The sequence below is a fragment of the Calypte anna genome, chromosome 8, assembly GCF_003957555.1.
Source record: "Calypte anna isolate BGI_N300 chromosome 8, bCalAnn1_v1.p, whole genome shotgun sequence".
Taxonomy (NCBI): Eukaryota; Metazoa; Chordata; class Aves; order Apodiformes; family Trochilidae; genus Calypte; species Calypte anna.
This window is the reverse complement of record NC_044254.1, coordinates 15,124,133-15,136,165: the sequence shown is the minus strand read 5'-3', so window position 1 is coordinate 15,136,165 and position 12,033 is coordinate 15,124,133. Positions and strand designations below refer to the sequence as shown.

Genomic DNA, 12,033 nt, shown 5'->3' with positions numbered 1-12,033 from the left:
TCTGAGCCTAATGATTAAATATATTGAGTCTTTTGAATTCAGCATTCACCAGTTTCCACAAAATTAAATGAGTCCTGAATCCCAGGACTCAGCTATAACAAGCTGAGCCATAGATAAGTCGGGGTTTTTACTTTTTCAAATTTATCTTTCTTACTTAGAAGTAATACTTATTTCCACATTTAAAATAGGTAATTTTCTCAGCAGTTGCATTAAATTTTTGTCTTTTTTTAAGCACACCAAGTATCCCATACTGACTTTACATTTAGAAACATCTCACTCATTTTCTAAGCACACAATAATTTCTGATAGAAGTCTTGCATGGCTGGTCTAACTGCTTAATACATTCTCATTCATTAGAAGCAAGAATTAGTACATTTTTAGGCTAATTTCTTTTCATATAACCCAGCTCCATCTTATTTGTGAAGTAGGAATGGTAGTCAGGAATTTCTGGACTTCAAAACAGATTAGTGAGAGGCAGTTCAATTGAAGAGGGGAAAATCATTTGGCAGAACTTGGATGCACAAATCACACTATTCACGGTCCACAGAAAATCAGCTGACTCCAGCTCTGTTTTGTCTACTGGAGTTTTATACGCTTGTTGCAGCAGCTAAGACTAATGAACCTGCATCTTGGTCAAATCAAAGTAGAAATGGAAAACATGAAATTCAGATCAGCTTTTCCTTGGGGTGTAGCCAGTACTTTCCAAAGTGGTACTATTTGCAAGTCATAAAAATAAAACTTTGCACATGGCAGTTCAGAAAGGCACATATGTGCTGTAATTTCCTTTTTATATGAATGTAAGGCCCTGAGATTTTATTTATTTTTTTTTTTGTCAAGAGGAAAAAATATTAAATTACTACTGGGAAATGTAAGTCGTGTTTACGAACAATAAATGAATGAAAGCCTGATCAAAAAAGCAGCTGGACAGCAGATAAAAGAATCTCTTTGCACACAGTTCCTCTTCTTAGTATCTTCTGTTCCTTTCCTTCCTCAGAACAGCACAATTAAGCTGTGCTAACAGCTCTGCTTTTCAAGCAGGAGCACAGAAGACAGGCTGGTGTCTGCAGCAGTTCAGTGGCCAGTCCTGTATCTACACCTGTGCAATAGGTTAGAGTTAGGCAGGATGCTCTCTTGGGTGGAAGGTACCACCCACCTTCCCCAGCCTTTTGCCATGCTGCCACTTCACAGTCTGCTCTCTTGTAGCTGTAAGCCCTGTTCAAAACAAACAGTGTGAATCTTGGCTTTCGCAAATGTTTATTCAAGAGATGTTCTGAGAAATTAGCATGCCATCTTCAATAGGATGTGTGTTCATACAGTTGAAGAAATATAGCCCAAATATTTTGCAGGCCTAACTTTTTTCCTAAAGGCTGAATCCAGCCAGCTTCTCAACTAGGGAAGAGGATGTGGCTATCTGAGTGCCCTCACACTGTGACAAACACTAGATTGCATAAGGGGAGTCTTGGGAGCAGGAAGTACTTGAATAAGAGTTTCCTATATCTCACTTTCCTATATTAAACAAACACATAAGACTTTTCAGTCATTTGGGGTGAGCTGTATGACTTGTGTCTAGCTACATTTTTTGGTGATTAAACATCCCAAAATCGTGCCAAGGAATTCCTCATACTAGGCTGTGCTGTACACATTTATTATTTCCTTTGATTCTCACTCAAAAATAAAGAATTTTTCTTTTCTTTGCCTGGTAGGCTGCACTGTAATGATTTACTTATTATATAGTAGATACTGTACAGTCTTGGTGTTATTTTAAAAAAGGTATTGTAGCCAATTAGTTTGGTCCTGGAGTTCAAATTGTACTGTCTTTATTGCCTCTAAATATCTTATCTTAGCAGGTACTGAGAGCACTCCTCATACATTTTGTATATCTCAAAATTTAATGCAACTGCAGACTGAAGCAGGTAGCAGATAATTCTATCATTTCTTAGCAGTATCCATAAAGAAACTAATATTCATTTATCTGGATATTGTTCATACTGTCAAGGCTGATTTTAAATTTTGTCTCTGTATCTTTGACTTCTTTATAAAATTATATATTTTCATACTGTGAAGGTTTATGGACAAAACTGTTGTGGTTTTTTTTTCCCCTGTGGAATCAGGCTATCAATAATGAAAATGGGTATGGCGATGGATGCATTTTCTGACAGATACCATAAGTAGTGTCTTTGTATTTAAATTTCAGTAGAAATCATTTGCTATAACAGAGCTTTTTGTCTTATTTTTCCCATGTTCAATAGAAAACAGAAGGCAAATTTCTGGTTGAGATACAGAAGCTGCCTGTTTTATTATGAATTCCTCAAGCTAACAGAAAGTGATTCTGTGACATTTGTGCTGCCAGGGACTGCTGATAGTACAGAATTTAGGTTTTCACGTTCTGGAGAGATATTGGAAGTAAATTTTTCAGATAAATCACTAGCCAACCTCAAACTACACATTAGGAAAGAAAACTAAAGAAAGTGAGAAAAAATAGTTGAGAATGAAAGTGTGCCGAAAGACAAATAAATTGCCTTTGGTCTTTTGTTCTAACAGCTTCCCTGAGGATCTGGGTCTGCAAGTTACAGATCCTTCTTTATTGCAAGGGCAAGTTAAGTGGGAAAGAGCTTATACTGATTGATCCTGGGATTTCAAAATTATGCAGATTAAAGAAAACACCGAAGTGTTTATACTGGTCAGGTTGATTTTGATAGCACCATACTGGGGAGCAACATAATGCATAAACCAGAATGCAGTTCTGAGCAATGCAGCATCTTCTGGTGAAAAACTAGCTGGGGAGTTCAATCCTCAACAGGAGGTTATTTGAAGGGGGTGACCTTCTTGAGCTTGTCTCAAAATCAGAGCTGCGTGTCTGCAGACTAAAAAGTAAAGCAACAGTGATCACATAAAACAACACAGTAAATAGTTTCTTACTGGAGGACTTCTAATTTCTGGTGTATTAACCTCCACAGAAAGCATGAAGTTGTCTCCAGACAAGTGCTGAATTGACCAGAAATGTAAGACTTTGCAAGAGTGCCGAGCAAACAGGAGCTGGCATTAATTAAATATTTACTAGGTATAAAATTCTTTCACCTCTGTGCAAGGTGATTGAAATGTAAAAAATAAAACAGCATAAATGAAAGACCTAGTATACTTGTAAGAAACCAGGATCTGTATAAGAATGTTCTGAAGTGCATTTCCTTTTTTTTCTGCAGAAAAGCATGTGATGCAGAGTTTCAAGTGCTAGATTCTTAATTGCATGTTTATGACTTGTAGCTGCAGTACTAGAACTGTATAGAAGTATTTGTAAACAACAAGAGTGAATGGGATTGGAATCACAAAGCACTAATTATTTTTTGTTTTTGTTAGCAGCATTCTAGCAGACAGTTATCATTATTAGTAATGCATTATTCAGTGTTATGTGTGAGCTGTTAATGCCTCTAGGGCTACTAGAGACAACAGTCATTTATTTTGTGTCGAAAGCTCTTCAGAGACAAATACTTCAGTTGCTCTGTCTACTTGCAGCCTACCTTAGAAGTTTCCTTGAAAAATCTCAGACAAAGACTTCAGACTGAGTCAATAAAATATAAGGATCACCAGAAGGCAAGAATGCAATACCCTCTAAAAGAAGCAGAGTGATCCTTATTCTTCAGCATTTAAAAAACAGGTGATGACAGAAAAACATCCTGCTTAGAAAAGCATTGCTTATGCCATATTCTACTCTGCGTTTTTTTTGTATTTCCTTTCCCTATTGGTGTTACTCAGGGTGTCTCCTTGATCCTGACATTCTGGTTTTTTTAGTTAAGCTTTTTATTTCCTCTGCAAACTCTTTGAAAACATTTTGTAAAATGAGAAATATTTCTTGCATGATCTTCTCTAAGTAGACCTTCAGTGTGATTAGCACAGACTTTGTTCTGAGCATGAATCAGGAACCACGAACTTTGTCATTACTTGTTTCCTGCCTTCTAATGAAGGTTTATTCTGGTTAACCTCAGTATGGCTTTCAGCGGTGTTACCTGTTCTACCTTTTAACACGGAGTACTACTTTGATCCAATCTTTTGATAGTTTTTCTGTGGAACAATTCTGTCTCCCTTTTCAAAGTAAATTTCTCTGACTGGGAATATTGTTTTAGGAGCATATCTGTATTTCTACTCCATTTCCCTCAGCTTTAGCTTATTCGTCATCTTCCTGTGTTCTGAAGTTCTCCAAAAGCCTTCATTCAGCAGAGTATGTGAAGAGAATCTTTGTTCAGCAAAATATTTTCCAGTCATGTTTGTACAAGTAAGTTAGGAATACACGTGGTGGTGCTGCACTGGGACTGTTTCCTGTCCTTGTGGAAAGCAAAAACTAAGCACAATCTTACCAATTTATCTCTGCAGGTCTCTCTCTCTCTCCTTCCTCTTAACACTCCCCTTCCCTCAGCTATGGATAGTATTCCAACAACTGGATGATCTGAATGTGAGACAGCTGTGTCTGGATATGGTAGTTTCCACCAACCCCCCTCTGTAAAATGTCATACTCTAGTTATTGCTAGCAGTTTAGAACAGATGGATGGATAGCAAGTCTAGCAATCTATTAAAATTCACTACAGCACTACTCTTGGTTTCTATTAGAGTCATAAAAAGGCCAAGGTTTCTCTCTTAAAAAAAATTATTTTTGTGGTGCCCTATGTATACCTTCTACAAATAAATGCCTCTTGGTCTCAGTAAGTTTTTTTTAAAATATTGACTTAATTTTATCTGGCATGAGGCTCCACTTGACACTTAAGAGCTGTCAATTAAAATCAGGATAGGCTGTGCAGAGGTGGTCTTTGCAGACAGCAGATCTATATATATCCATCTGCTGCAAAGTGAGGTTCATGGTAGCAACCCTATTATGTACTGTACCTTTCTGGGTTTTTTTAGGCTGCCTGCACTGTAATGGTCAGAAAAGTGGTATTACCCTGCTGCTGCCACTGCACTCACTTCCTCACAGATAGACACAGGGAATAGGTAGCAGCACAGAACAGAGAAAGAAGAAGAGCATGCTGTCTACTCAAATATCCCATGTTTTGCAGGATGGCCCATGTATGGTGTTGCTCTTGGGGCACCATGTGATCCTTATGCTTTTTCACACATATATCCAGCCAGCCAGCTAAGGATGCATCTCGTACTCTGAAATGCTGTAGCGTAGCTCAAGCACCAATGAGCCAAAGATTTTTGAGTGATTATGAAATGGCAGATCCTAAGACTCTCAATTTGTTGTATCTACAACTAAACTTCTGTCCTGAGCAGACACTAAATTGATATTCCTGTCCAGTTGGTACTGAATTAAACTTGTATGATTATCAAATTCACATGATGACTTAAGAGGACATTTACTAGTTTCTTACCATCCAAAGCTGTCTAGATGGAGAAAGGGCCTTGCCTGAGGTAGAGGCAAGAGGATTTGGGCAGGTTCCTCTCGCTCAGGCAGAGTTGTGACTGCCCCCGCATCCAGCAGAGGGAAGTGTGGTCCTAAAATACCCACTCTTGCAGCTGGAGCTCTTTTTGTTAAATGCAAGCCACTTTATTGCACCAGGAAATCAGTGATCTGGAGCCTATGTAAGAAGTGATTTAGAAATTATCAGAAGGAAATAAAGATGCTTTAGCAAATACCATAGAGAGCAAGTGTGATGATAATAATCAGGATGTGACAGGGACTGAAATTAAATTATACAGAGAACTATGAAGCCTTTTTTTTTTGCTTTTTTAAAAAAACTTATTCTCAGTAGGAGCATAAATGGTAGTATGGCATTTTAAAGCTTAAAGGGTTATGGTCTGCTGGTTCCTGCTTCAGCTAACTATGAAGCTGTAACTTTTCATAACAGAAGATGGGATCTTGAGAAACAGACTGTCAGCAATGCACTTGGTGATCACAAGACAAGTTGTCATAGGGTGCTTTGTTCAGAGAACTGGCTCAGCGTCAGATAACTGCTGCCAGTGCCATTGCCAATCAAGATGCTGTTGTGCTCCTGCAACTCCAAACACTACCGGGGGTTAAAAAACAAGTATTATATCATCTCTGTCATTAAAACGAATGTTCAGTAGGAAACATTTTAAAGTGACATTTTGACTATAAATATTACCTTGTTAAATATAGAGGACTCTGCTGTATAGATTCTCTTTTCTTACTACATGAGATTTTACAAAATTGTACAAGTGAATGGATTGAAATAGATGCTCAGGACACCCACTTGTCACACTAAGCATAACATTTTGAACTGTTACTTCTTTTCACATTCAAAGCTGGTTTTGTGACATCTAAATATCAAGTTAAAAAAGAGGGGGATGGCATGATGTGTGAAATGAAACTCAACTTGCCCCGGATTGTCAAGCTGTTGGTTTTTTCAGTGTTTTATAACTGACTGTGACAAACAATTAGAAAGCATGTTAGAGCTTGAAAAACATTTTACAAATAATATTAAAATTAAAAAAAAACAAAACTGGAAGAAATTAATCCTAAAATAATTGCACTACAATAAACCCAAACAAAAACTTGATCTGCAAGGTATGCAGTCAGGCGCTTCACAGCTAAAAACACTCTTGGGTTTGAGTAGGTGGTTTAACAAAATGTATTCCCTGTGCTCAGATACCATTGCTTGGAGATTCGTGGGTGCTCTCCTTGTGTTTCCCCAGGAGCTACTTCCCCGGAGTCAATGGGAATCAAACCCAGAAAGCTGGGTTGTGATCTTTTGCTCAAGCAATTATGAACCTTATTACCATGAACTTAAGCATTCTGAGTTATTCAATTCAATACTTTTTGAATTGAATTAGTAGTTTTACAATTTAGTTCTTAGTTTTACAATTTAGTACAAATAGTTCTTGGGTTTACAGTTTGATTAAATATGAAATTGTCTTCCTAGCCTATTGCTGACAAAAATAAAATGTGGCAGATCCTGGAGACAGACTTTTCAATATTTAATTAGTAGACAGAAGAATTATAGAATAAGGTGTACTTTCTTTTGTTGCCAGAAAAAGTAAATAGTTCCAATAAGGTAATATGGATGTAATAATTCCTCAAGGAAACCCTAACAGAGCGGAAGATTTGTCTCGATGGTGCCACTGAGGAACACTCAGCTAAGGAGGTGGCAGGTAATGAGACAAAAGGGAATTGGTCTCCTAGGAAGATTGCTGGCCTGCTTTCTGCTGTTTGCCAAACCTTACCAACCATTCTGGAGCAGCAGTTGCTTTGTGATGACAATAGCGACTCCTTTGAGGTTAGATTACTATCAAAGTGTATCACCCTAAAAATAATTATATATTCTGCTACCTTACCAAGATGACTGCAATCTAGTGAAACAAACATGGAGGGGCGGGGGGGTGAGGGGTATTTTTTGTTGGGTTTTGTTTGTTTATTTGTTTTTTTCAACAACACATATTTCCATTAGTATTTCTATGCATTTAGATTAAAATGAGAGCTTCATTTTTATTTGTGATTAGATTCAGTTCCAGCTCAGCTGCAATGCTTGTGTTTCAAAACAAGAGCATAAAGTATGTTATATTTTAATGGCTCTTTTAAGTTGAAACTAATAATAATAGCTAAATGTTTACCGGATAGAATTTGTAAGCTGATATTTTTTCAAAATTTAGTGTCTTTGCTATGTAAATAAAGGGGGCTTGTGCACAGCTGTGAAGAAAAGGATTTTGGTGTTTAATAAAGCAAAGTCTTTTGAAAACAGACACTTTTTTTCCCAGAAGACTGATGACAAATAATAAGCATTACTATAGCAGAGCAAGCATAAAGCATGTAATTATATTGTAAATGTTTTTTTTAATAGATTCTTGCAATGGAATTGCTAAGACTGAACGTATGACAGGAAAATCACTTGAGCTGATCGAGCTGTTTTTATGACTACGAGGCAGACAGTGCCTGTTCGTCTCAGTTATTTGCAGAAATCTAGGTAGGAATCAGAATTTTCTTTCAGCCCCTGCAGCCCTGCAGAGAAGGGAGCTGCATTGCCCGCTGGAGAGCGAGGAAGTGAAGGAGGAAAGTCAGATATATCTAGAATGTATTTTTAAAAAGCATTGTAATTTTGAAGTGGGTTTTGTTGTTGTTCAGGTTTTCCCTGAAAAGTTCTGCCATACAGTAGTACCTGCTTTTGTCTGTCCCTTTAGCAAAAGGGGTTTAGACCTGGGTTGTACCTGGCCATTGCTGCGGGGTATGCACAGCGACAGCGCGTCCGGGGTTGCGCAGCTGGGCTGGCAGCGTCCCCGGAACACACCCGTGCAGCAACATCCCCGAGTGTCCCTCGCCGCGCTTGCCAGCCCCGGGGGTAGGGTTCATCCCCTCCCGCTGCCCGCCCAGCCGCCCCCAGAGCGGCCCCGGCGCCCGGACCCAGCCGAGGCCTCTGGCTGCCGGCAGAACCCTCTCAAACTGAGCCGACTCTTTGCAGGTATCACCTTCTTTAATTTTTGCTTTTGTAACCGTCGGCGGTGATCGCTTTCTCACTTCCTCCACCTCCTCCCGCTTTCGAGCTGCGCGATTTGTTTTTAAATGCCGACCCTGAGCGGGGGCCGCTGTCCCAGAAAAGGGGACTCGCAGCCTAACGGGGGTCCCGCCGCGGCGGTCCAGGAGGGGGGGTCAGGTGCCTCCGGAGGTGAGAGAAGGGGAGGGGAGGGGAGGGGCGCGGAGCCGAGGGGGCCGGGCGCGCCGGGCGCTTTTGTCCGCCGCAGCCCCAACCCCCGCCCCGCGGCTGTCAGCGGTTCCGCCGCTCGCGCCCCATTGGCTGGCGCGGCCGGTAACGTGATGAGGGCGGCGGGGCCGGGGCGGGGCCGGATCCGAGAAGTGCCGGTTGGAGCCGGTGCCTCGCGCCGCGCTGCCGGCTCTCTCGCGGACGGAGCGCGCGGGCGGAACGCCGCTGCGCGGTTGCGGTGGCGGCGGCGGCAGCGGCAGCGCGGGCGGGCTGGTCAGGCCAGGCGGGAGGGGAGGCGGAAGAGGAGGCAGCGGCGGTGGCGGCGCGGCCAGGTAAGCGAGGGGCGGCCGCTGGTGACAGGTGCCCGCGCCCCGGCATGGGAGGGACGGGCGGGAGGCGGGAGAGCAGCGAGGGGCAGGACGGAGCAGGGTTTACTGAGGGCAGTGCGCGGCTGGCCCTCAGCGGCGTCCGGAGGCCGCCCCCGCTTTTCTCGGCTGAGGGGCCGGCGTGCCCCCTCCGCTCGCGGCAGCGGAGCTGCAGGCCCGCTGGGCGCCCGGCGCTGCCCGTCTGTCCGTCCGCCCGCCCGCCCACCGGGCGGCCCGGTGAGAGCCTGCGCAGAGGCCCCCCCATTCTCTCGGAGGCGCCCTGCAGCGGGGCCGGTCACCTGCCCGCCTTCCCGTAGGCCGTATGGGAAGGGGGAAGGGCAAGAGGATGGGGTGCCAGAGCTAGGCTGTGCCTGCCCCGGGGCCTGGCGGCCGCCCCGCTGCCCTGCGGGAGGGGCTGTGAAGAAAAGCGTTTTCTGATTTGCGTAACCGATATTTACCCGTGTCCTCAAGTGACCTGGGGCTCTACAGGTCGCTTCTTCCTTCCTCTCCCTCGGGCTCGGCGCGGCCGTGGGGCAACTGCTGCCCTTCGGCCCCAGGTGTGGCGGCGGCGGTACCGGGCCTCGAGCGAACGGTGGGTGAGTGCCAAGTCCTGACTTCTCCAAAAGGGACAGGAGACTCAAACTCACTGCCGAGGCCTGACTGTAATGTCTGTGTGTGTGTGAAATAAGAAGTTCTCTTTGGCGTTCCCTTCTTCTCTCCCGCATTTTCGATCCCCATCAAGTCGGCGATCTTGTAGCAAGGGGTTTCTTGCATGGTAGTTTTTACCTATCTGTGTTGTTTTAGTGACATAAAGCTTACTTTATGCTGGTTTGTTCTGTGGTGAACTTGAGGCAGCTTCCTGGCTTCAATTAAGACTTTGTGGTAAATAGTGCAATTGGGAGGGACTGAAACTTCTCTAAAGCTTAATTTTACGTTAAGATTTTAATGAATTATGATGATCAGGTAAATTGTGTTGGAACTGACACTTGCTGCTGCCATTTAAAATCATACCTTTGAGGTAGTGCTAGAATAAGCTAGGAGCTATGTGGTCACTTGCAGTTTCAAGTGTTTAAGCTATGTGTTCTGCTGACTCCCAGCTTTCCTTGGCTGTTTGCTGAAGTGATAAGGCATGGGCTATTTTCTGGTGTCTCAGAATTCTCCCTTGTCTATCTTCCTAGTGGTGATGGCAACAGATCAGCATTTACTGATCTGTCATATTAGAGTTTTTAAACTTTCAATGGTTGGAGGGAGGATGCCTGCAAGGCTGAAGTTTTGAGACCTTACATGCATAACTCACAGAATTTACTGTGTATTGTCTAAATACATCACGTGCATTTTCTTTATTTACTTCAGCTGACTGTGTGGGAAGTAGAAGAGTTATCCTAACTAGTGGGTTTTTTCAGTGTCTGTGATGCTGAACAGGGCAAGGGACATGAAATGAGAGCAGAAAGAATGTCAGTAGTATAGAACCAGTAGCTAGAACTGGGTGCAGTTTTTCTTAAGAGTTTTCCCAGTGTTTACAGCATTGTGTTGTAGCTACATAACAAAATGTTTATCAGTTTTAAATTAGCATATATTTTTACATTCTACTAAATTTTACATTAGCATAATGTAACTGAGTTTCAACTTCAGTAGGACTCATGTAACTTGTAGAAATCTGCAATATTGACATGCTTGTTCCCTTGCACTCTTGGGAGAAGAGTTGCTTGCCTGACTTGCTTCATATTATTTCCTTTTTCAGGAAAATAGAATTCTCATGTGAAGAAAAAGAAAATTGCCTTTTATTTCTTGCAAGATACTAATGTGCTTTGAAGTTGATGAATGCACATTGAGTAAATTTTAGAGAGGGAGAAACAATGTTAGAGACATCCATCAGTATTTCAGCATTGTAAACTGAACTTTGTAGAGCCCTGTGTCACTGCTAAAGTATTTTAATAATGGATTTCTGAAGAGGAGTGTGAAAGGAGAAATCTTGTGTTCCTTTTGCTGCTCTGCCTGACGTGCTGGAGGTAGTGAAAGAGACAGTGGCACTAATAATACTACTTCAGCTGAAAATACCTACTGCTAAAGCCGTGAAGCTTTACTCAGCTAGGATTAGAAATGGGTATTTTATGTGACTAAGAGGATAAGGTGTGGTTTATGCTGGTCTCTATGTTGCCTATCTAAATGTTTCACACTGCTGTCTGTATGCTGTGTGCTGTCCTGTGGGCTGTGTTTAGCCTTTTTGTAGGCATCCTTATAATAGCTTTTCAGCTGTTGTCTTGCAAATAGCATTATTCTGACAGTTGCACTTGTGGTTACTTTTTAAAAGATATGTTAGAAGTCTGTTGCGGTTCTGAAGATAAGTGGCTCAGATACCATGGGAAGCCACAGAGAAGGGTGAGGAATTTGAAGTGATAGAATAATATATAATAGGATATATAATATAATAGTATAATATTCTAATAGTTGAGTATGCTGTAATTTTAATATTTAGGTGTCTCGACTTTGTGCTGTTGTAGCAATATATTAATTACATTTGCTAATCATTAACTGATAAATAATATTTTTTATTCTTCCTCACTGGTGGGAAGCTATGGTATTCCTTGCATCCAACAAGGAGTGAGTTCAGAGCAGCAGGTTACCAACTTGTAACTGTGCTGAAAGGCTGTGGCATGGATGTTATTAACCCTACCACTGCCCTGTGGACAGTCATTAATGTCAGAAAACTTGTGAGGCATGTAGTCCTAAGCTATTAATAACTAAACTGTTTATTTGTATGAACTATCCTGTGTATACCTTCCAATTAGAATTTTACTGGACTTGGTAAGCAGGCTTTGCTTCCATAGAATCATAGTGTCAGGTTGGAAAGGACCTCAATGATCATCTGGTCCAATCCCTCTGTTGCTATTGTTTATACAGAATATCCCATTTTTACAGTATATTGTTGAGCTGAGACTTGAAACTTAATTTATAATAGCTCTGATTGAGTTTGGTGATTCTTTTCCCCAGCAGTTGTTAGTGTGTTACAAACTAGTTTCTGATCTAAT

At 41.8% G+C, this 12,033-nt stretch overlaps 1 protein-coding gene across 6 annotated transcripts in view; it reads left to right on the top strand.

Annotated features, from left to right (window-relative positions):
• LRRC8B (leucine rich repeat containing 8 VRAC subunit B) overlaps positions 1 to 12,033 on the top strand; it is a 33,356-nt gene that overhangs the window by 2,195 nt on the left and 19,128 nt on the right. Inside the window, exon 1 of one of the 6 annotated variants that reach the window (XM_030455760.1) lies at positions 8,285 to 8,603. The exons of 1 other annotated variant lie outside the window; for it this stretch is intronic. The gene's annotated coding sequence lies outside the window, so the exon portion shown is untranslated. Of the gene's footprint in view, positions 1 to 8,284; positions 8,604 to 8,764; positions 8,972 to 9,200; positions 9,242 to 9,385; positions 9,601 to 12,033 lie in introns of those variants that run through there. 4 more of the 6 variants (XM_030455757.1, XM_030455758.1, XM_030455762.1 and 1 more) reach the window with 4 other exon arrangements.